This window comes from Hyla sarda, chromosome 5, assembly GCF_029499605.1.
Source record: "Hyla sarda isolate aHylSar1 chromosome 5, aHylSar1.hap1, whole genome shotgun sequence".
In the NCBI taxonomy this organism is placed as follows: Eukaryota; Metazoa; Chordata; class Amphibia; order Anura; family Hylidae; genus Hyla; species Hyla sarda.
The window spans coordinates 353,941,837-353,967,910 of NC_079193.1; the positions used below are offsets into that span (position 1 = coordinate 353,941,837).

Sequence of the window (26,074 nt, forward strand, 5' to 3'; positions counted from 1 at the left end):
AAGAATCAAAGGAGATTTATCCGTTAACTATTGTGCAATGTTCCCACCAAATTATTTGGTTGTTTTGTCAGTCTTCTTTTGTCATGGAATCCAAGAGGAATACGGGCGAAATAGATTCAACGTCTTTGACTCAGTTTCCGGCTGCGCCTGAAACCATCCTACGTTAGACAGGAAAGTCATTTTTTTAGTGATGGGAACCTATAATTGAAGTATATGGCACAAAGACACAAAGCCAAATAATTTATCCAAGAAAAGCTAAAAAATCAAACATTACGTAAATCCGCCTACTGGTGCTTCTGTATTAGGACATTTCACACATCTGCGCCTCGCCTCACTTAGTCTCAGATGTTTTGCTCATCACTGAGAATCTGTCATGTGTTCAGTACCGAATGAACTGAAATAGCAGGTAGGAAATGAATACCGCAACCAAAGAGAACTGCTGAAAATAGCCGACGATGGGCGGATAATTCTTTTAATTATCAGGGATGGCCACATTAGAAGGGATGCGAAAATATAATTAAATACAAAACGTACAAAAGAAAAGCTGAGCAATGAGGCATTAATAAAAGGTCGGCAGCTGTTCGGGAAAGTTAAATATATTCCAAATTATTTCAGCAATTTTTGTTTCAAGTTTACTGCGTTCATAAATTCAATGTTCTCTCTAAAGATTGAAAGTAATGGGCATCCGGCTTCACCCAGAATGGTAGAATAATAAAATAGCTGGCATTACAAATTATCTTTTACTTTCTAAAGGCAACTTTTTACTTTAGCTACATGGTACAATTTTGGGGAGAGGGGTGTCGTGTGACTTTTTTCCTTATGCAATGTACAGCAGATGGGGGTACATAGCCATAATACACCTCCCAGACTGTCTATGGAGCCCTAGCCTACTTCCATATGCCACAAATTCCCTATAGAATCTGGCTTAAAAAAAATCTTGTCTTAAGACTATGCTGCCATCCCAAAAAAATTGTAATGCGCCTGCTGCCCACCAAAGTACAGAAACGTCATAACAGGCTCGGTAAGCTTAAAAACTCTTGAATATTCCTCTTTGACCGATGATGATTGCAGACCAATGGGATTTGAGAAGATTTACTCAGCTGTCTTGATGGTTACAGTTCTTAGTAGCTTTAAGTCCCACTTAATAGAAATTGTGATTTTCACTATTTTTCAGTAATGTTGCTGTTTGAAACTACTATGTCACTATTAATTACTGTATAGGGTGTCCCTCAAATGCCACAAGGTTTCCTGGGGAATAGCAAGAAGGTGCGCATGGTTGTGGCACGCGATCTCTGTGCACAGGGAGGATGCACCACAATCTAGCCAGCTTATTGTCACGATTCGGCTGGCAGGAGGTGGATCCTCTGTGCCAGAGAGGGATTGGCGTGGACCGTGCTAGTGGACCGGTTCTAAGCTGCTACTGGTTTTCACCAGAGCCCGCCGCAAAGCGGGATGGTCTTGCAGCGGCGGTAGCAACCAGGTCGTATCCACTAGCAACGGCTCAACCTCTCTGACTGCTGAAGATAGGCGCGGTACAAGGGAGTAGACAAGAGCAAGGTCGGACGTAGCAGAAGGTCGGGGCAGGCAGCAAGGATCGTAGTCAGGGGCAACGGCAGGAGGTCTGGAACACAGGCTAGGAACACACTGGGAAACGCTTTCACTGGCACGATGGCAACAAGATCCGGCAAGGAAGGGAAGGGGAAGTGAGGTTATATAGGGAAGTGCACAGGTGAATTCACTAATTAGAACCAGGCGCCAATCAGCGGCACACTGGCCCTTTAAATCGCAGAGACCCGGCGCGCGCGCGCCCTAGGGAGCGGGGCCGCGCGCGCCGGGACAAGACTGACGGAGAGCGAGTCAGGTACGGGAGCCGGGATGCGCATCGCGAGCGGGCGCCTGCCGCATAGCGAATCGCATCCCGGCTGGGAGAGGTATCGCAGCGCACCCGGTCAGCAGGTCTGACCGGGGCGCTGCAATTGCGAGAATGTTGCGAGCGCTCCGGGGAGGAGCGGGGACCCGGAGCGCTCGGCGTAACACTTATGCTTAGACCCATTAAGCAGATACAGTAAGCCAGTGCTGAATAAATCACTGCTGGCTTACTGTTGTACAGGGCACAGATTCCTGGCACAGGGACTTTACTAACAGTAAGCCAGGAAAGCATTATGGTTCGGGGAGTTCCTCTCTTTGGGTACAAATAGTATCTCTCAACCTGTCCAATCCCGCATTACCCAGGCAACCCATTGACTTTAGAATATATATTGCTTAATTTCCCCTCTGGTGGTGCTGCAGGGAATGTAAAGTAAAAACATGCTTCTAGGTATCCCCACAATAACAGCTGATCCCTAGGGGTCCAACAGGAGGATGCCTGGTAGGGATTGGCCAAAGTGGAGAACCCCTTTATTAACATTGCTTGATAACTGAATGCACCTTATCGCTCCGAGGTGATAAATACCATACCATTATAACTGTACATCTGTTTTTCTAGGTGGTTTTGTAGTGTACATACAGTATATCATTTGTAGAATAATTACTTTGGGATTTTCCGAATATGAATCATTGCACCCACCTGAGGACTGACCATTTACCGTGATGCACATTTTATAGACAAACTTCAAAGAGACTCAATTATAATGTCTTCTACTTTTACTTATGAATTAAAACTGTGTTATTTTTCATTCCAAGAACCCTGTGGTTTTGACTGTTGTTTGATGGGTGCAGAATACAGGAAACCCTCCTCTACATGTTCTAAACTACTACTAGTAAAATGACTATGTTTCCAGTTACGTAGGACAGAAATTGCTCTGTCAACTTATTCTGCTGATCCGACTCACCCGTGATATGTTAAAATACCAAGGGTCATGAAATGAGGGAGGTGGTTTGTGTCTCTTAAAGATGCTGAAACTGCTTTGTGGCTAAATAGGAAAAATGTAAACAATTATGAGTTTGATCTGTATAGATAACATTATACATTATATTGATGTCTAAGTAAGAAAGATAACGAACCAATATATCAAATCATTTTAAGAGTTCATCCCTGACTTAACCCCTTAAGGACCGAGGGTTTTTCAGTTTTTGCATTTTCGGTTTTTCCTGCTTGCCTTTCAATTTTGCACCTAAAAATCCATATGATGGCTTATTTTTTGCGCCACCAATTCTACTTTGTAATGACATCAGTCATTTTGCCCAAAAATCTACGGCCAAACGGAAAAAAAAAAATCTTTGTGAGACAAAATTGAAAAAAAAAAATGCTGTTTTGTAACTTTTGGGGGCTTCCGTTTCTACGTAGTAAATTTTTCGGTAAAAATGACACCTTATCTTTATTCTGTAGGTCCATACGATTAAAATGATACCCTACTTTTATAGGTTAGATTTTTTCGTACTTCTGGAAAAAATCATAACAATAGCATAACTATATCATAGCAGGAAAATTATTACGTTTAAAATTGTCATCTGACCCCTATAACTTTTTTATTTTTGCGCATATGGGGCAGTATGAGGGCTCATTTTTTGCGCCGTGATCTGAAGTTTTTAGCAGCACAATTTTTGCATTGATAGGACTTATTGATCGCTTTTATTCATTTTTCGTGATATAAAAAGTGACCAAAAATGCACTATTTTGGACTTTGGAATTTTTTTGCGCGTACGCCATTGACCATGCGATTTAATTAACGATATATTTTTATAATTCGGACATTTCTGCACGCGGTGATACCATATATGTTTATTTTTATTTCTATTTACACTGTGTTTTTTTTTTATGGGAAAAGGGGGGTGATTCAAACATTTAATAGGGAAGGGGTTAAATGATCTTTATTCACTTTATTTCCATAGGGACCTATAACACTGCACACACTGATCTATTACATTGATCACTGGTTTCCCATAGGAAAGCAGTGATCAATGATTCTGCCGCTTGACTGCTCATGCCTGGATCTCAGGCACTGAGCAGTCATTCGGCGATCGGACAGCAAGGAGGCAGGTAGGGACCCTCCTGCTGTCCTGTAAGCTGTTCGGGATGCTGCGATTTCGCAGCGGCTATCCCGAACAGCCCACTGAGCTAACCAGCATACTTTCACTTCTACTTTAGAAGCGGCGTTCCACTTTGAACGCCGCGCCTAAAGGGTTACTAGCGCGTGACACCGCGATCAATGCCACGCGCTATTAGCCACGGGTCCAGGCCGTTGTTAGAGGCTGGGCCCGACCCACTATGACACGGGGCCACGCCGTGGCCCCGCGTTATAGATCGGGAGCGGACACATGATGTTCCAGTACGTCATGTGTCCTTAACCCCTTAAGGACGCAGGACGTAAATGTACGTCCTGGTGCGGTGGTACTTAACTCACCAGGACGTACATTTACGTCCTGTGCATAACCGCAGGCATCGGAGCTGATCGCAGCCAGGGACCCGCCGGCAATGGCCGACGCCCGCGATCTCGCGGGCGTCTGTCATTAACCCCTCAGGTGCCGGGATCAATACAGATCCCGGCATCTGCGGCAGTGCGCGATTTGAATGAATGATCGGATCGCCCGCAGCGCTGCTGCGGGGATACGATCATTCAGAACGCCGCACGGAGGTCCCCTCACCTTCCTCCGTCCGGCTCCCGGCGTCTCCTGCTCTGGTCTGTGATCGAGCAGACCAGAGCAGAAGATAGCCGATAACACTGATCTGTTCTATGTCCTATACATAGAACAGATCAGTATTAGCAATCATGGTATTGCTATGAATAGTCCCCTATGGGGACTATTCAAGTGTAAAAAAAAATGTAAAAAAATGTAAAAGTAAAAAAAAAAGTGAAAAATCCCCTCCCCCAATAAAAAAGTAAAACGTCCGTTTTTTCCTATTTTACCCCCAAAAAGCGTAAAAAATTTCCGAACTATTAAAATAAAATGTTAATGATCCCGTATGGTGAACGGCGTGAACGAAAAAAAAAAAAAGTCCAAAAATCCTACTTTTTTCCTACATTTTATAAAAAAAAAAATTATAAAAAATGTATTAAAAGTTTTTTTATGCAAATGTGGTATCAAAAAAAGTAAAGATCATGGCGCAAAAAATGAGCCCCCATACCGCCGCTTATACGGAAAAATAAAAAAGTTAGAGGTCATCAAAATAAAGGGATTATAAACGTACTAATTTGGTTAAAAAGTTTGTGATTTTTTTTAAGCGCAACAATAATAGAAAAGTATGTAATAATGGGTATCATTTTAATCATATTGACCCTCAGAATAAAGAACACATGTCATTTTTACCATAAATTGTACGGCGTGAAAACGAAACCTTCCAAAATTAGCAAAATTGCGTTTTTCGTTTTAATTTCCCCACAAAAATAGTGGTTTTTGGTTGCGCCATACATTTTATGATATAATGAGTTATGTCATTACAAAGGACAACTGGTCGCGCAAAAAACAAGCCTCATACTAGTCTGTGGATGAAAATATAAAAGAGTTATGATTTTTAGAAGGCGAGGAGGAAAAAATGAAAACTTAAAAATTAAATTTTCTGAGTCCTTAAGGCCAAAATGGGCTGAGTCCTTAAGGGGTTAAGGAGTTAAAGGGGTACTCCGGTGATCCAGCGTTCTGAACATTTTCTTTAGAACACTCAGAGCCGGAGGCCATGATCGTGGCTTCACAACCACGCCCCTCATGATGTCACGCCCTCCTCCATTTATGACATGTCCCTCCCATATACATGAATGGAGTAGGCGTGGTGTGACGTCACGACCACTGCAGCAGAAACCGGCGTTTGTTTAGAACGCCTGGTGCTGCAGAGGATCGTGAGGGTCCCGCTGCTGCCTTTGGATAGGCGATAAGATGTCTAGCAGCGGAGTACCTCTTTAAAATGTATCACAAGGTGAGGATATTTAGTTGGCTGGTGGGGTTCCATTGCTGGGACCCCTACTGATCACAAGAACGAAGACCAGTTGTCTTACAAGTCAATGAAGCAGTAATGCACACACTCAGCCACCGCTACATTCACTCTCTAGGGGACTTCCAAGCATATACAAATGAAACACTCTATATTGCTATATTCCTAAGTCCTATAGAGAGTGTATTAAGGGGTGACCGAGCATGTGCAGTGCCGCTTTATTCACTTGGGGGACTAGGGAGCCTGTTTGTGATCATAGAGGTCCCAGCTTATGGAGACACTGGGATTTTTGTCCATTTTTCCAGGCAAAACTGCTCCAACTCCTTAGAGTTAGATGAGTTGTGTTGGAGTCCAGAAGGTTCCCAGATTGAGGTCTGGGCTTTATCTCAGTCCATATTTACTTCCATTCATCTTTCCTTCAGTCCTGACCAGTTTTACAGTCCCTGCCTCACATGACGCTATCACCACCATGCTTCACTATAGGCATGGTGTTCTTGAGGTGACAGGAGGTGTAGGGTTTGAGCCACACATAATATTTCCCATGATGGCAAAAGTCACATTTCAGTCCCACCTGACCAGAGATCCTTATTTTGTGTCTTGATCTGTGAAGTGTATGGTTAATTGTGGTCCTATGGATGGATACCTCCATTTTACACGGTGGATATTTGGAGCTTATTTGGTGTTATCACTCGTTTTGTAGATGCTAAGCAGACAGTGCCTAAGTGTTGGTGGGTATCTTCTCTTGTCAGATTTGTAGCCGTGATTTTTCTTTCCCTTTTGTTATATTAAATGTAATAGTGCTCAATGAGATGTTCAAAGTTTGACATATTTTTTTATAACCAATTTTTTACCTCTGTCTCTCAACAACTCTTTTGTTTGCTGTTTGGAGACTCTTTGGTCTTCATGTTGCTCCTCAGTGGTTTGAAGACTCCGGATCCCTAAGAAAGGTCATGCATCATGTACTTCCCTTGCCTTGGTCCAACAGCTGTCCTGGTCTTCTCCTTACAGTGCCTATGGCTTCACTCTGTTGCTAGGGCTTATCCTATCAGGCAACAGGGATGCTGAGCCCATCAGGATCAGTGACAGCATTCCACTCTGCTTAGCCACAGTGTGCAAAAAATGTGCCACATTTCATCCTTGCCACTGTCGTCATGTTTGAAGAATGCAGGTGTGTCTTAGCAAAAGGGTGCGTGACCAAGTGAAGCCTGACAGAGATAATATTAACCAGGATTTGGTGTAAATTATGGCCAAAATCTCAACTGCTGGCACACGGACAATGAAAGATGTGCCAAATTTATGGTATTACAAGGCTACCATCTCTATACCATCTCGGCTTTGGCACTTCCTAATCCGATGCTCTTTTCATCGAGATCCGTATAGAAGATACCAGTATAATTTTCCTGGACTGTTTTGTGAATTCCAGGCTGCAATGCAACAAAACAGGCAAAACACCAAAGGGGGTTGAATACTTTCGCAAGGAACTGTCTTCCTTCTCTATGGGGATACAACCGAGTACAATGTTTCCTTGTTACCCAGGTGCTCCCTGTTTCTCAGATTGACAATCTGATTAAGGGGGATGAAGCCCCTGAAATACATCATTTTTTAAAATGATTTTATGCAATTATTTATTAAACAAGTGCATCCAGCATTTGAATAATATCTGTAAACTAAAAAATATTTATTGGATCAAGCAGCACCATACTAACAAAGGGGCATCCTTTTCTTTCACTGACCCCCCCCCCCCCATTTTTTTCTCTTTCTGCATAGTTAAGTATAATGTTTGGCGCCCATAGAGAATGAATAGAGTGGTGGGACGCATGCACAACCTCCTGCTCCTTTCTAACGGGAGAGTAGGGTCCTCATTCTCCAGATCATAGGGTGCCCCAGTGGTCGGACCCCCCAAAATCAGCTAGTTATCCTATGTCCTTTTGAATAGGTGAAAACTTTCCAAGATGACACAACTTCTTTAAGGTTTGTCCTCCTGCCTCACTTAGACATCTTTGACTGAATGAATTAATAGTGCAGTGTATGAATGTAGAGTAGGAGACTGTGTCCTGTTTGGATGAGATTGATAATGTGTAATGTGTGTTGTTATAGGTGGGCTGAATCTACATTTAGTGGGCAGAAGTTTGGGAATTGGTTGTCACCTTACTAGAAGCTCAATAATAGTCATTACACATCATCACGACCTGCAGAGTTTTCCTTCAATTAGAAGTAGATGTGAATTATAGGATATCCTGCTCTGTATTCAGACAGTGACTCAGGGGAAAACTCGGACTTGTTATTTGCATGTCTGATCACGGTGACTTTAGGTCTGTGTGGACCTGGCACATTTTTTACAAAAAAAATTAGCATAAAAATGTAAAAGTCAAATTTCCATGTATAAGCTCAATAACATTTTGGATATTCCAAGGATAAATATTACATTTATTGTCCAGGATGTCTAAATAAAAGATAGGCATTAGGTGTTAGGTCAACTCAGTAGGGACACAATAGGGATATAGGTTGAACTTTATGGACTTTGGTATTTTTTCTACCTTATAACACTAAGTTTAGCTGTAAAGCTATTTTTTATTAGTGATAATACCAGATCCCCTTAAATAATAATCTTAAAGCTACTAAATAATAATATCAGCATACCAGGGAGAAATATAATCACCTTACATATTACTTACTAACATATTACTGTTACTGACCAAAACCTTTATACTGAGACCAATATTACCAGTACACAAGAAGGAAATATTAACACCATACATATAACACTATACTGATGATGACCAAATCCTGTATATTGACCAATATAACCAATAATACTAGTAAACAAATATTATCACCATACATATCACTATCACACTATTACTGACCAAATCCTTTGTACTTAAACCATTAAATATAATTTCAGTATTCAAGGAGTACATTTATACCATAACAACTGTCTCTGAATAATATCGCCATACTGTATACAAAGGCTATTTACTAATATCCCCAAACAGTGACTATACAGCAGTAGATACCAGCTGTACACAGGCTCTGCAGACCATATAGGTGATCACAGTTAACTCAGTTCATGACGCTTCTTCCAGCCACAACTTGTATCTGCAAAATCTGTCAGACAAACATCTTAGTTTCTGCTCTTTTCCAACACCATCTTCCCCTTTTTCCCACCCACACTGCCCTAAATGGTAAGAATGCCTCTCATGACCAAGTAGTGCCCAAGTAGATAGTTGTGCCCTTGCAAGGTATTTGTCCCACACTAGGTAGATAGGTAGCCCCAGTAGGTATTTTCTCCCAGAATGTATCCAGGTTACACCATTAGGGCAAGTAGGTCCCCCTTTGGGTATTTCTCCTCTGGTAGGTAAATAGGTGCCAACAGTAGGTACCTAGGTACCCCCAGTAAGTAGATAAATGCTCCTTTAAGTATTTGATCCCCCAGTAGGTGGGTAGGTATGTGCCCTCAGTAGATAGGTTTCCCCAGTAGGTAGTTGCCCCCAGCAGATATTCAGGTGCCTTCCAGTAAGTAGGTAGGTAGGTAAGTAGGTGTCCCCTTTAGGTATTTGTCCTCCAGTAGGTAGATGAGTGCCCCTTTTAGGTATTTGTCCCGCAGTAGGTTTATAGGTGCTTACAATATGTAGCTGTCCCAGTCACCAGGTCCCCCCCCCCCCCCCAGTAGGTGACCAAGTGTCAACCAATAGCCATATAAGTGCCCCCCAGTAGAAAGGCAGGGCCCCCCGCTAGGTTGATAGTTGCCCATAATAAGTAGCTGCCCCCAGAGTAGGTAGATGCTCATCAGAAGTTAGCGACATGCCCCCTAAGAGAGATATAGATTGCTCCAGTATAGAGACCCCCCAGTAAAACAATTAAAGGGGCACTCCGGTGGAATTTTTTTTTTTTTTAATTAACTGGTGCCTGAAAGTTAAACAGATTTGTAAATTACTTATTTTTAAAAATCTTAATCCTTTCAGTACTTATTAGCAGCTGTATGCTACAGAGGAAATTCTTTTCTTTTTGAATTTCTTTTTGTCTTATCCACAGTGCTCTCTGCTGACACCTCTATCCGTGTCAGGAACTGTCCAGAGTAGCATAGGTTTGCAATGGGGATTTTCTCCTGCTCTGGACAGTTCCTGATACAGGCATCAGGTGTCAGCAGAGAGCACTGTGGACAAGACAAAAAAGAAATTCAAAAAGAAAAGAATTTCCTCTGTAGCATACAGCTGCTAAGAAGTACTAGAAATGTAAGGATTTTTTAATAGAAGTAATTTACAAATCTGTTTAACTTTCTGGCACCAGTTCATTTAAATAAAAATGTTGTCCACTGGAGTACCCCTTTAACACTACATACTCACCTCTTGTTTGCTTCTTCGTTGATAGGATCTCTTTCCCCCCTGCTCTGCTGGACATCATTGTGCATGTGTTTGAGCTGGGCGCAGAGGTACTACAGAGCAGTGTGAGATAGGCGTTGGCGCCCTAGGTGGGTATCTACAATGCCCACCCCTTGGCCTGGTCCTGGGATTTGGTCAAGATGCTATTGATCCGTAAAATGAATGGGCAGCAGTGCTGAGCTGTGGGCTGTGCTTTTTTAGTTTCTGAAGGTAACTGCTTTGCTCTGTCTATGTTAACTGTATTAATAGTATTACCTGTAGTAATGAAATTAAATGTTCAAGAAGCAGCGCTGAACAAAGGCTTAAAGGGGTATTCCAGGATTTTTTTTTTATTTGACTATGCTACAGGGTCTGTAAAGTTAGTGTAGTTCATAATATAGTGTCTGTACCTGTGTGTGACGGTTTTCTCACAATTCTTCTGTGATTTTCACTCCAATATTTATTTTTACAAGCATACAAAATGACTGTTGTCTCAGATTTTTCCCAGGTTGCAATGCAGCCGAGACCTGACATCACTAGTCAGCTGATGACAGAGAGCCTGTCTGCTTCAATGGGTGGAGCGATCTCTTGGTGGGAGAGAGATCAATCTGCAACTAATGCAACAGCTGTAGGCACCCTGATTGAAAACCACAGGACTTTTGAATGGATGCAGCTCATTTATGTTTCAATGGGTGGGGTGGCTGATGTGTGGAAGGGAGGAAAATGGAATTCTGAGATTAGGCAAAGAAGGAAACTCAAACAGGAAATACCCAGTTCACAAAAAGCTAGCCACAGTGTTATGGTAATCTCACAACATAGCCATTTATCCCCAAGACAAGCGCAGATCCTTCCTAAGCATGTCCATTACTGCCTGCCAGGTACATACTAAAATCCCCTTATGATGGAGAACCCCTTTAAGTTGATGACGTTCGCTGGGCCCCAATTAGGGTTGCCACCTTTCTTGCAAATAAAATAAATACCGGCCATGCTAATTTGCACAATTCATTATATATATGCGTGACATCACAGGATACACATATTCGGGGGAAATTTTGTCCTATCCTGACCCCTATAACTTTTCTATTTCTTTTTTTGCGGCCCGATCTGTAGTTTTTAACAGTACCATTTTTGTGTTGATGTGACTTTTTGATCGCTTTTTATTAATTAAATTCGGGAGTTGCAGTTAGTTACTAACTACAACTCCCAGCATGCCCTGATACAGCCTGCGGCTCAGCAGCTGCCCCAAACGAAAACTACAACTCCCAGCATGTTGGACTACATAGTAGTATATAGTATAGATTGTCAGTATCCGGATGGGTATACTGTGAGGATACTGGTGGTGGATCCTCTGTGTCAGTGGGGTGATGACGTGGGCCGTACCAGGGGAACGGAATCTAAGGGGTTACTGGTTTTCACCAGAGCCCGCCACAAAGCGGGATGGACTTGCAGTGGCAGGTAACCCCCAGGTCGTTCCACCCGATAGCGACTCAACCCCAACTGACAGCTGAGACAGGCGCGGTACAAAGGGACAAGGCAAGAGCAAGGTCGGACGTAGCAGAAGGTCAGGGCAGGCAGCAAGGATCGTAGTCGGGCAACAGCAGAGGGTCTGGAACACTGGCTTGGGACATACAAGGAAACGCTTTCACTGGCACAAGGGCAACAAGATCCGGCAATGCTAGGAAGGGGAAGTGGGTTTTTATGATGAGGGCACAGGTGTGAGTACTGATTGGACCAGGCGCCAATCAATGGCGCACTGGCCCTTTAAATCTCAGAGAGCCGGCGCGTGCACGCCCTAGGGAGCGGGGCCACGCGCGCCGGGACTGAGCTGTCGGAGGACGGGACAGGTGAGAGGATTGGGATGCGAGCCACGAGCGGGCGCGTCCCGCAACGCAGGTCGCATCCCCGCCGGTGAGACTAATGCAGCGCTCCCGGTCAGCGGGTCTGACCGGGGCGCTGCATGGAGGTGAACGCCGCAAGCGCTCCGGGGAGGAGCAGGGACCCAGAGCGCTCGGCGTAACATAGATCAATGTTTCCCAACCAAGGGTGCCTCCAGCTGTTGCAAAACTACAACTCCCAGCATGCCCGGACAGCCGTAGGCTGTCCGGGCATGCTGGAAGTTGTAGTTTTGCAACAGCTGGAGGCCCTCTGTGGGAAACACTGGCATAGTATATGGTGCAACATCCCAGGAGTTAGAAGATTGGTTGGATAAATACCGGCCATTGCACTGCCGGTATTTTTTATATAAAAATACCGGCAGGGTGGCCAAAATACTGTCTGTGCCAGTAAAATACCGGCCAGGTGGCAACCCTAGCCCCAATACAATATCTGTAACAGGGCCCTTCACCTACTATGCACCATTTATTTTACTGTCATTCTCCTTTCTTTTATGATAGAAAAGCCTATGGGCTTCTTTGACTGAACCCTCGACAGCTACATCACTGCCTATGGAGTTGGGGTGTACACATATTTTATCTATTTATATATATGTGTATGTTCTACTGTATATGGAGTAATTTCTTGCTTCTGCAATGCTCAATAGGGGGGGGGGCATATATTTATTTTCATAAATAAGACCCGCTGTCTAATTCTAATGTGCATTACAACCTGGGATTTTAATGCCACCTTATGGTGTTATAGTGAACTGCTAAAGTCCGCGATTAAAATTCCCCAAAAATCCATGCTGTTTGGGTTTACTAAGCCGCTGCATTCATGGAAAACAGCACCATGACATCAGAAATAGAGATGAGCGAATTTACAGTAAATTCGATTCGTCACGAACTTCTCAGCTCGGCAGTTGATGGCTTATCCTGCATAAATTAGTTCAGCTTTCAGGTGTTCCCGTGGGCTGGAAAAGGTGGATACAGTCCTAGGAGACTCTTTCCTAGGACTGTATCCACCTTCTCCAGCCCACCGGAGCACCGGAAAGCTGAACTAATTCATGCAGGATAAGTCATCAACTGCCGAGCCGAGAAGTTCGTGACGAATCGAATTTACTGTAAATTCGCTCATCTCTAATCAGAAACGTCGAACTTATGTCCGCTAACGTGTTATTTATTAGTATTGTCTCCACAATATGGCGCTTCTCACAATGGTTGCTTTTGGTGGCTCATCGAATTCCTACAAATAAGCTATGCAGATCCATAGGAACTCCAATGCTGTACAAGCTCGGTACACGCAACTTCATATGCTTAAAGGGGTACTTCCGTGGAAAACTTTTTTTTTTTAACCAACTGGTGCCAGAAAGTTAAACAGATTTGTATATCACTTCTATTAAAAAATCTTAATCCTTCCAGTACTTTTTAGGGGCTGTATACTAAAGAGAAATCCAAAAAAGAAATGCATTTCCTCTGATGTAATGACCACAGTGCTCTCTGCTGACCTCTGCTGTCCATTTTAGGAACTGTCCAGAGCAGCATATGTTTGCTATGTGGATTTTCTCCTGCTCTGGACAGTTCCTAAAATGGACAGCAGAGGTCAGCAGAGAGCACTGTGGTCATGACATCAGAGGAAATGCATTTCTTTTTTGGATTTCTCTTTAGTATACAGCCCCTAAAAAGTACTGGAAGGATTAAGATTTTTTAATAGAAGTGATTTACAAATCTTTTTAACTTTCTGGCACCAGTTGATTTAAAAAAAAAAAAAAGTTTTCCACGGGAGTACTCCACCCCTAGACATCTTATCCCCTATCCAAATCCGGACCCCCGCAATCTCCATGCTGCACCCGACTTTCATTTAGAGCCCTGCTCGTGACATCACAGACACGCCCCCTCAATGCAAGTCTATGGGGGGGAACTCTGCGCTAGACTGTCTCTGCTGTTTGCTGGGAAGTGATGGAGGCCAACAGGAAAACATTTTTACCCTTATGGCAACTTCCTGTAAAATGTTCTATATTTTACCATAATGGAAGATTCCGACTCAGGTGAAATATCCCTTTAAAATATAATTTAGGAAAGTTTGTGAAATTTTTTCAGTAAATTGCTTTCGGAGTAATTTTACTAAGAAATTCAAGGTTGTTTATTTGCTCGCTGAAAACGGAAGAAAATCAATTACGACGCCTGCCAAATAGGCTTATAAAAATAAATTGCATGCAGACAATTACATAGCCGCCTCGCGAAGCCATTATGGCGCTGTTATTTTTCCAGGGTCAAAATTTCATGCGGGCCAAAACATCCGTCACGCTTTTTTTTTATTTTTTTTATATTGTTCTTTCACAAGAAGTATGTGTAATGAATGGCGGGATGATTTATATCGGGAGACCGTGCCAAGCTTGACCACTAAATTCCTTACTAGAAAGCATATAGGAATGAAGGAAACCTCTCGCGTCTTTTGCCGTTTCGCTCTTTTTCTCCCTCAAAATCATTTTTCTTAATGGTAAAAGTGATCTAACTAGATTGTTTCTAAATAGACCTCTTTGTCTTGTCAGGACTTTGATTTATATTCTTATAAAATACTTTTTACCGCTACTTTTAATTTTTTATTTTTTTGAGTTACTGTTTCGGTATTTTGTACAGTCGAATACAATGGCCATGTGATTCAGGCAACATAACATATAGTGTCACAGTGTCCCAAAAACACCAGCTACAGTTCTTTATAGTATTCCCAGACACCCTAGCACTTCCCAGAAACGAGACCACAGTAGACCAAATTAAAGGGGTACTCCACTGCCCCAGCATTTGGAACATTTTGTTCTGAACGCTGGGTGCGGGCTACAGCTCCCACGCCCCCTCCCATAGACTTTCATTGAGCGGGTGTGGCATGAAATCACGAGGGGCGTGGTCACGTCGTCGCAACCCCCGCAGCCTGCACCCCGCGTTCGGAATAAAAATGTTCCCGAACACTGGGGCAGTGGAGTACCCCTTTAAAAGAAAAAGGGTTCTGCTGATATCACTCCTCGTCAGTACAGAGCAGGGTGTTCAGGCTTAGCTTGTGAGAGGCCTCATTGCCAATAAAGTTATTTACAATGAAAAAAAAATTGCATATTGTGCTTGCTTCGGCAGCACGTATACTGAAATTGGAACGATACAGAGAAGTTTAGCATGGCCCCTGTGCAAGGATGACAAGCAAATTCGTGAAGCGTTCCATATTTTAAAATGGTCCTCTCTCTTTGCTCCATCTATTAAAACGCCCTCGGGCTCCCTCACACATCTCACACCTGAAATCATGGACGCTTTCCGATCCTATTTATAACCTTCCTTCTCCCTGCCCCCCATCCTCCCTCACTACACCAGTATATTTCAACAACAGCTCTTCCTACCCTAACTCCGGAAGCGATCCAATCTCTGGAAGCTCCATTCACAAGGGAGAAACTAGATCTAGTGATTTCGTCCCTGCCTGGAGGTAAGAGTCCAGGCCCTGATGGCTATACTGCTAAGTTCTTTAAAACATTTCGCACAGATTTAGCTGACCCCCTTCTTTCTGCTCTCAACTCCATCTCGCCCACTTCCCCTCCCCTCCCCCCCATCCCCCCATCCTTCTTGCGAGCCTCCATTGTGGTTATCCCCAAAGATGGGAAAGATCCATCTCTACGCCCCAGCTACCACCCGATTTCTCTCCTTAACCTCAATGCCAAAATGTTTGCCAAGCTAGCAAACAGGCTCTCTAACTTCATGGAAGATCTTATCCGCCCGGACCAAGCAGGCTTCGTCCACGGGCAGGTTGACGAGGGACAATACCCTTAGAACCTTCTCAGCGATTTATTTCGCTCGCAAATGCAACACCCCGCTTTTCCACCTTGATGTGGAAAAGGCCTTCGTGGATTGGGACTTTCTAGAAGTGACCCTCACGCAAATAGGCATGGGAGCCACAAATAAGGATAGCATTATGGCACTTTACTCACACCCACAAGCCCAAATACGCCTCCAGGGACAACTCTCCCGTCGTTTTGACATTCGTAATGGTACGAGGCAGGGCTGTCCACTGTCTCCACTGTTGTACGTCCTGTGCATGGAACACCTCACGGACATTCATCATAATCCAGATATAAAAGGTCTGGACGTCCCCCCGCACTAATACAAATATTCTGCCTATGCTGATGATCTCCTCCTCTACCTCTCATCCCCTCTTATGTCCCTCTCCTCCCCAGGGGCGGACAAATCACATGTGCAGCATGTTCAGCTGCACAGGGGTCCGCCACTACACATGGGCCCTCAGGCACTGGCCAAGGGCCCCCTTGAGAGAGAGGTGCAGCTGGTGAGGATCCAGAACAAGCGCTATTTTTTTTTTTTACAATCCCTGCGCTGCTCCTGCTCCGGTATCATTAGGGAGACAGGCAGTAGCGCAGGGATGAAGTCACCAGATTCATGGCTCCGCCCCCAGCACAGGAAGAGGACGGAGGCGGAAAGCTGACCGGCCTCCCAGGAGCACAGTGGCTGTGAGGGGAAGTTATGTCCCCTGTCCTGCCTCTCTCCTCACTAGCAGTATACCTGGGGCTGGGGGGTAGCAGCCCAGTGGGGTCACTTTCCCTGCTCTGGTGTCCACAGGTCACCTACAGGTCACATTACAAGAACAATTTTTGGGAAAAATTGCGGCAAAAATGGTGCGGTTTTACTGTGATTTTTCGAAATCACGGTAAAACTGCGCCATTTTTGCCGCGATTTTTCAAAAACATTTTCTTGTAATGTGACCTGTAGGTGACCTGTGGACCCCGGAGGAGGGAAAGTGACCCCACTGGGGCCACAACATGTGGACACACTGCTTGTTTATTTATCATTAATCCATTAAAGGACATCTACAGTGTTACAAACACTTATCCCCTATCCTCAAGATAGGGGATAAGTGTTTGATTGCTGGGCCCCCGGCGATCTCCTGTACGGGGCCGCGGCTGTCCCGTGCAGGGGGAGTGCCAGCCGCAGCATGACGTTGCATCCGGCACGCCTCCTCCATACATCTCTATGGGAGAGGCGGGGAGGCAGCATTCGTGCCTCCCCGCATCCCCCGTAGAACTGTATGGGGACGGGGAGGAGACGGGGCATCACCGTCGACCTCTAGGTCGACACTACGCGCCTTAGCGCTCACCATGAGCGCTTATGGTGGCGCCCCGTTAGGGAGATCGGGGGGGGGGGGGTCCCAGCGGTCGGACCCCCTGCGATCAAACACTTATCCCTATCCTGTGAATAGGGGATAAGTGTAATGCCGCTGCAGTTGTCCTTTAAGGCAGTGTTTCCTAACAAGGGAGCCTCCAGCTATTGCAAAACTACAACTTCCAGACAGCTAAAGACTGTTCGGGCATGCTGGGAGTTGTAGTTTTGCAACAGCTGGAGGCACACTGGTTGGTAAACACTGAGATAGATTGACTGGGCATAGATCAGTGTTTTCCTACCATGGTGGCTCCAGCTGTTGCAAAACTACAGTCCAGGCATTCTAGGAGTTGTAGTTTTGCAACAGCTGGAGACACCCTGGTTGGAAAACACTATCTATCTACCTATCGATCTATCCATCCCACAGGGTGCCTCCAGCTGTTGCAAAACTACAATTACCAGCATACCTCAACAGCCAAAGGCCCAGGAGTTGTAGTTTTTTAGTTTTGCAACATCTGGAGGCACCCTGGTTGGTAAAAAGATATCCATGTCCTATCTATCATCCATCTATCTATCTCCTATATCTACTGTATCTATCTTATATCTATCTATCTATCTATCTATCATCTATCTATCCATCCAATATCTTTCTATCTATCTATCTATCTATCTCACATCTATCTATCTATCTATCCATCCATCTCATATCTTTCTATCTATCTATCTCATATCCATCTCATATCTATCTGTCTATCTATCTCATATCTATCTATCTATCTATCTATCTATCTATCTATCTATCTATCTATCTATCTATCTAGCAACAGAAGAATGCAGCAGCACACTGCCAGCACAAAGATATAGATGAAACATGAACATGCAGATAAAACATGGAGAGCTATACAGCTATGGTGTAATAGATGCAAATGTGAAACTATGAGATAGTGAGGCACTTAGCTCGCAAATTTGTCTCCGCCGGTGGTCAAATAACTTGGACCGTCCCACCGCGATAAGGTGGCCTCATTGGGACGGACCCTACACTGTGAATATGCCTCTGTGTGAACAGTTCAGTAAGCATGGCAGGATCTGGAACATCCAAGACACCTTATATACACACCTGATAGAGGTGGGTGGGTGCAAGGCCAACATGGAGGTAGCCACTCCCCCGTATGTGCAATACAGACAAAGAATAAGTCAGCCAGCACTTTAGTTGATATAATAGTTTGGTATCAACTAAAGTGCTGGCTGACTTATTCTTTGTCTGTATCCATCTATCTATCTATCTCATATCCATCTCATATCTATCTATCAATCATCTATCTATCTCATATCCATCTCATATCTATCTATTTATCTATCTAATATCTATCTATCTATTTCATATCTTTCTATCTTATATCTATCTATCTCATATCTAGCTCATATCCATCTATCTATCTCATATCTATCTATCTCATATCTATCTATCTATCTCATATCTCATATTTATCTCCTACCTGAACAATTGATGTATTGGGGGGGGGGGGGGGGGGGGCAGGCACGTTCTTTGCACAGGGGCCCTATGCTGTCTGTGTCTATAAATTGAACCCAACCAAACGTGAGGCACTCAACATCACCCTCCCTCCGTCCGTGGCCCGCCAACTTCAAAGCACCTATCCTTTTAAATGGCAACTCAAGTCCCTAAAGTACCTAGGCGTCCAAGTCCCTGCCCGTTTAGCTGACACATACCATTGTAACTATCCCCCCTTACTCCAAACTATCAAATTGGACCTAGCCAGATGGGAGCGCAGGGATTTCTCATGGCTAGGACGCATTAATATTATTAAAATGAATATTCTCCCCCGCCTCCTGTATCTTTTTTCTGCAATCCCAACACACATCCCTCGGCCATTTTTCCGGGACCTCGCTGGGCTCCTCTCTGGCTTCGTTTGGTCACATAAACATCCTCAGTTAGCATGACATGTTTTGATCCACAGGAAATCAGAGAGGGTCTTGCTCTACCGGATTGTCTCTCTTACCACTTATCTGCAGTGTTTACCCGAGTATTAAATAGCTTCCATCATAAGGCGAAACAATGGGTACACCTGGAATCATCATCCGCGGGCATTGATCCAAGATTCCTTCTCTGGTTTCCGACACAAGACCTCCCTGGGTCCACCCTGTCAACCCTTCCCCCGATCTTACACTTCATCGCTTGCGCACATAACTCCTATATGAGAAAGTCTGCTTTTCTCCTACCAAATGGACCCTTGACACCGGTATTTGGCATTAGAGCTTTTGGCCCTGCTTACACATCCTCGTCTTTCCCGACAGGAGTGAGGGATTGTCATTTTCCTAATTTCTTTGAAATCCTTACCTGACATTTTACAGCATAATTTTATTCGTATACAATTTAAAATGTTCTGATCTGAAGAAGGGGGTGGTTCCCCCGAAACGCGTAATCACCTTTATTGTTTTATCCATTGCAATAAACCTCCCAGTGTTTTGTACTACTTCTACATCTCTGGCTCTGGTTTAATTCCATTGGAGTCTGCAGCGCCTTTAGAGGTCCTTTTTTCATCTTCTATACAACAATTTAAAATGTTAGCACATATTTAGTAATGATAACCAGGATTCAAGAATTTTACAGTTCTATCAAACACAGCTATTCCTAGGTGCTAGGTAGGTCACCAGGGTTGGGCTGCACTGGCCCTTCTAGTCCACTAGGACCCCCTACCTGTTACTGCAGGGACGTCCTTCTAGAGAGTGCCAACCTGCAACAGGAACCTCCTATCTCTCCCTGATACTGGAGGCAATGGAGGCACCGAGTACAGTAGGTACAACAAGCCACCAGTAACAAACTAGCTGGTTTGCAAAGCCTCCGCAATTTATTCGGTGAGTATATAGTTTGCAAGTACATAGGTATCAGTAAAACACTTGCATACAATATTGATACAAATCAAGCCACATATTTCCAACGCGTTTCGTTGTGACGCATTTTTTTTGGCGGGCACAACTCTTCAGGGACAAGTGTATTTAGGCAGGAGCGTAGTATTTCCTGTCACTTATCTCACTGAATACATTTATCTAGTCGTGATACGACGAACAGAGGTATAGATAATATGTAGATGTGCTAGGATAAACAAGCCCAGGTAGGATAGACTAGTAGGTGATGGTCCGGTAAAAATATTCCCTCTTGAGAGTAGGTATATTGCCGTCCTGTGGGTGGATGACAAAAGTAAATCTAGTGATCTGCTTAGATAAATGCATGTGAGTGTGAGGATAGTGTACATGACCTACCTCTCACTGGTGTGGCAGGTATGTAAGTGCAGCGCGGTCCATGCACAAACTGCTAATACAGGCAGATAAACACTTGTATAAAGCTGATATGAATAGGTCTACCTGAAAATAGTTATTGTATTAGATATATTAATGAAGGGGTGAAAAATATATATGGGGGTGGAAAATATGGTACATATATTTACCTTTAGTATGAGGGTTATTTTTATATGGTCACCCACAGGGAGATGATCCTTACCAGGCAGTTAGGGCTATGCCTGTGAGTAAATGGTCGGGTCTTAATCAGGGGATAACACATACCAAATAGGATATATATATTGTGTATGCTGGGATATCTACACACGTGGGGGTATAATATTATACAGGAATATAGGGTAGATTGATGTACAAATGGTGCCTACCAGATGGCGTCCAATGAAGGGGTGAAGGAGCCATGGAGATGTCACATATCCTGCCTAAAAAGATAAGGTATGGTTACCTTGTATGATAGTCTCTTACAGAGGGTGGGGGGGGGGGGGGGTGGTAAGGTTAGGAGCAGGATACATGTAAAAGGAAGGACTTACGGTTAGCTGAATGGATGGGCAGCGTATGCCGGGATCCACTGTAGTGCGGCATCTGTCAAGTGCCTCCCTGGGTTTAAATATCCCTGGCGTTGGTGTATGGCGCGCTGGGACCGGAAGTGACATAACATCCGGTTTCCACATCATGATAGAGCGCGTGATTCATGCGCCCATCTACGTACGTGGAACCGAATATGTCCTGCGCTTCATGCTGGAGCACACAAGGCTCACAGGGACCGCACAAGGGCGCATATTGCTGCGCATGCGTGCGTGGTCCCACAAGCGGCCTGCGTTCCAACAGTGGAGCGCAAGCAGAGGGCACATGAGGTCGGCGCCCATGTTTAAACGCATGCGCTCATTGTCCAAGGAGAGGTTGCGTTCCAACAGTGGAGCGCAAACAAAGGGGGACACGGAACCTGCTGATAGGAACGCAGATCTGGGTGTGGCCTGGGTTTCCTGGGGCGCAGTGTATGGGGCATGTGTTTAGCCAGATAATAGGCTATTGAAGGATAGGTTTAAGGATTGTTTATGTTATATAATATTGGTAGGCACTCATTTATTCCAGAAATATCCTATATAATTATACGGGGTGTAAAGATGGGAAACCCGACGGGAAGGAGGGGGGGGGGGGGGAGGGGTATATTTCGACCATCACCTATGTGTATTAACAACAGTGATATGGAGAATGTCACTTATTATAAAGGAAAGACTCCAATGATGCACTGGTTAACCCTATTATATATGTAAATATATTTTAAATAAAGCTGGCAAAGTTTAACTGTTCATTTAGTCCATTTGGATGTACCGTTCCAAGGGTAAATATCCATCTTGTCTCTTTTTGCGTAACAATTTGGTCGATATCTCCTTTCTTGATTCCCGTTTTCACAGACTCCAGTACTTTGAAGGAGATGCATGTAAGGTCTCCGTCATGTTTTTCGTTTACATGTCTGGCCACTGGCTTGTCTCTTCGATTATTGATGTCCCCTATATGTTCCAATATAAGTACTTTAAATTCCCTTATCGTTTTGCCTACATATCTAGCACCACATGTGCAGATACAGATGTATATCACAAACCTTGTACTGCAGTTGGCAAAGGCCCTGGCGGGAAAAGTCTGGTTTAAGTACGTATCTGTGTAGCTCGGGCCTGGGTTTATAAACCGACAGGCTCGACATTTTCTGCAAAATGCCTGAGACGGGGCAGAATCAGACTTCCACACCTTTGTAAATTTCTTGAATTAAAAAAAAAAAAACTAAATATGCTCTTTACAAGCGTTTTCGGCAGCCTTACTTTAGATTTTCTAGACATCAGACTAAACATAGAAGGCCATTTAAAAACTGCTGGTTATAGATAAACTATAGCTAAGAATTCAATACTACACTACAACAGCTCTTACCCCTCCTATGTTAAAGGGGTATTCCAGGCCAAAACTTTTTTTAAAGTCCAAAAAAGCGTATTTTGGTCACTTTTTATACCATTAAAAAATGAATAAAAAGTGATCAAAAAGTCAGATCAAAACAAAAATCATACCGATAAAAACTTCAGATCACGGCACCAAAAATGAGCCCTCATACCGCCCTGTACGTGGAAAAATAAAAAAGTTATAGGGGTCAGAAGAGGACATTTTTAAACGTATAAATTTTCCTGCAAGTAGTTATGATTTTTTCCAGAAGTGCGACAAAATTAAACCTATATAAGTAGGGGATCATTTTAACCGTATTGACCTACAGAATAATGATAAGGTGTCATTTTTACCGAAATATGCACTGCATAGAAACGGAAGCCCCCAAAACTTACAAAATGGCGTTTTTTCTTCGATTTTGTCGCACAATGATTTTTTTTTTCATTTTGCCGTGAATTTTTGAGAAAATGACTAATGTCACTGGAAAGTAGAATTGGTGACGCAAAAGATAAGCCATAATATGGATTTTTAGGTGGAAAATTGAAAGGGTTATGATTTTTAAAAGGTAAGGAGGAAAAAACGAAAGTGGAAAAACCCTGAGTCCTTAAGGGGTTAAAGATAACGTTCCATATAGTCTGCTTTTAAGATAAAAATGAGTAAACAGTGACTAGGCCGAAAAACAGGCTGAAGAGTTAACTACACGATTAAAAGAAAGGGGCTACCCGAAAGCAGTGATTAAAAAGCACTACAAAAAACTGAAAAAAAGACACGGGAAGAATTATTAAAACCCAATAAAACAAAAGAAAGATATCAAAGTATAGAAAATATTGATAAACTGTTCGTTTTTTTCCTTTGCGAATTCTCCTATTAACCAAATCATTAAGAAGAGCATCTTGGATAGCTGGTACTTTTTTGAGCATGACACTGAACTGGGAGAAAACACTAAGGGAAAACCTATTATTACTTTTAGGAAGTCTACTACAGTGGGAGATTTAAAAAAATAAAGAAAAAACTAAAAACTCAGGAACCAGGAAAAAACTGGCAAAGAAATGTGGAATCAAAAGGTAATTTCCCATGTAGAAACTGTAATTTCTGCCAGTTCCATCTGGCCAAAAGAAATTTTGTTCTGGGGGGAGTTAATATTTTTGTTAACCAGTTGATTACTTGCAAGTCGACCCACACTATTTACTGTATGATATGTCCCAGAAATTATTTTTACATTGGGAAGACAAAACGTAAATTACCGTATATACTCGAGTATAAGCCGACCCGAATATAAGCCGAGGCCCCTAATTTTACCCCAAAAACCCAGGAAAAGTTATTGACTCGACTATAAGCCTAGGGTGGGAAATACATCATCACCCCATGTCATCATCCAGACCCCCATCATCATCCCCCCCCCTCATCATCACCCCCTGTCAATCCCTTCATCAGTGGTCTTCAACCTGCGGACCTCCAGATGTTGCAAAATTATAACTCCCAGCATGCCCGGTTGAAGACCACTGCGGCCTTCGTCATGATCCAGACCCCGTCATCATCCCCCCCCCCCCTTCATTATCATCGCCTGTCAATCCCTTCATCGGTGGTCTTCAACCTGCGGACCTCCAGATGTTGCAAATCTACAACTCCCAGCATGCCCGGACAGCCGATGGCTGTCTGGGCATGCTGGGAGTTGTAGTTTTGCAACATCTGGAGGTCCGCAGGTTGAAGACCACTGAGAAGGGATCGACAGGCGGGGTTCACTCGAGTATAAGCCGAGGGGGGCGTTTTCAGCATGAAAAATTGTGCTGAAAAACTCGGCTTATACTCGAGTATATACGGTATGTGTGCGAATCAGAGAACATTTGTACTCCCTCCGAACGGGCAAAGGTGCCCCCTGCTTTATTGCCCATATGGCTGAATGCAGTGAGGGCTTCTAGTTTGCCGGTTTAGAGAAAGTAACAAATGTCGCCATTGGAGAAAATAAAGAAACTCATTTGTTCTGCAGAGAAGCACTCTGGATAATTAAATTATAAGCTACAGATCCTCTGGGGTTAAATGAAAGGTGCGACTTGTCTTCATTCCTGTGAGTCCTTTTATCTCCGTGCGGTTTGAAATATTGTAAGTATTTTTGCATTTTTTGTATTTGTCTTGTTCTTTACGGTGGTAGTTTATACACTTGTGTTGTTACGTTTCCATTATTACCCTATTCTGAATATAAAAAAGATACTTACCACCTGAGATAGGCATGCACCTTAGCCGGAAGAAGCATCTGCAGGTGACGTGAAACTAGTTGCCTTTCATTGGTGTGCCCCGCATCTGAGAGCTTTCCGGCTCTCGCTCCCCTCCATTGTTTTATTTGTTTCACTGCTATGTCTAAGGAATAAAAGTTTCCATGATTTGCTGAAGATATATTCAGGTGAGTGTGACTTCATTCATTCTTTCTATCAGTCACGATACATTGGATTGCAATTACTTCATTGCGTCTCAAATGGAAAATAGTAATCATACATAGCTGGTCATAATTACGATCAATCATGTTAACTTCATGTAACCATTGAGACATATTATTATATGTTCACATATGTCATTCCTAAATAAAAATACAAAATTATTTCCTGAGACAACAGGGATACACACAATAACTATTACTCACAGCTCAGCATCCCCCTCCCCGTAGAATCACCTCCGCAATGGTACAGCTTCTATTGTCTATTGTTGCCTAAGTCTCTCAATGCTGGCTGTCCCCATATTAATGTACAAACATTTGTCTAAAAAATGACATTCAGAAAATAGGAACAGATTAGAAAAAAAGATGTTTCAGTATCTGAATCTAATTAGTAAAGAAAATCTAGGTGATACATTCCCTTTAAAGAGTTAAATGTCAATGTCTTCTCTGTTATATCTGGGAGGTAAAATCTTATACATGGAGATGCTGAACTTGACATTTCCCCCCCCCCCCCCCCCCCCCCCCCCCCCCCAAAAGAAAAATTCCCTGCCAGACAATTTCTGCTTGTTTAACAAATGACTGAGAAATGAAAGAAGTTCTTCTGCAATGTCTGGCAAGGAGAAAGGTGTCAACACTGCAGGGAGTAGCAGACTGAACTTCACTGCTCGAGCCGACGGCAGACATCTTAAGGTAGGTTTTCTAGAAGTAGAATATTGCAGGATAAATAAGTCTTATGTAACTTCATGTTATAATGGAACCGCGCTGTTCTATACACCTCACACCGTGTACGGGCAGAAACCACACAAATACTCCAGATCTGGGTATAATAAAATACCCCACCGGTAGTCACTGTCATGGTGGATGGGATAATATATTACTCTAGTGTGAAGCTGGTCAGTTAGTCGTTTCAGATCAGTTCTACATGGGATTTTGGTATAATATTAGGATAGACCACAAGTGTCTGAGTGGTGGCAGTCCAAGCCCCCCGCTAATCACTACATCCTATGCTGGAGAGCCACAACCACTTCTCTGCAGTACCCTGCACAGCACCAACCTTGTGGCCATGTCCAGTACTGCAGTTAGTCTTATTTAAAGGGGTACTCTTCCCCTAGACATCTTATCCCCAAGGGTAGGGGATAAGATGTCTGATTGTGGGGGTCCCACC

The 26,074-nt window shown here is 43.5% G+C and overlaps 1 protein-coding gene and 1 non-coding gene across 3 annotated transcripts in view; both read left to right on the forward strand.

Annotated features, from left to right (window-relative positions):
• COLEC10 (collectin subfamily member 10) overlaps nt 1-26,074 on the forward strand; it is a 205,677-nt gene that overhangs the window by 92,973 nt on the left and 86,630 nt on the right. The window contains exon 1 of one of the 2 annotated variants that reach the window (XM_056522653.1): nt 25,523-25,599. The exons of the other annotated variant lie outside the window; for it this stretch is intronic. The gene's annotated coding sequence lies outside the window, so the exon portion shown is untranslated. Of the gene's footprint in view, nt 1-25,522; nt 25,600-26,074 lie in introns of those variants that run through there. 2 annotated transcript variants of the gene reach the window in all.
• LOC130274730 (U6 spliceosomal RNA) lies at nt 15,206-15,312 on the forward strand. The gene has a single exon (XR_008844449.1). It is a non-coding gene; the product is annotated as a U6 spliceosomal RNA (small nuclear RNA).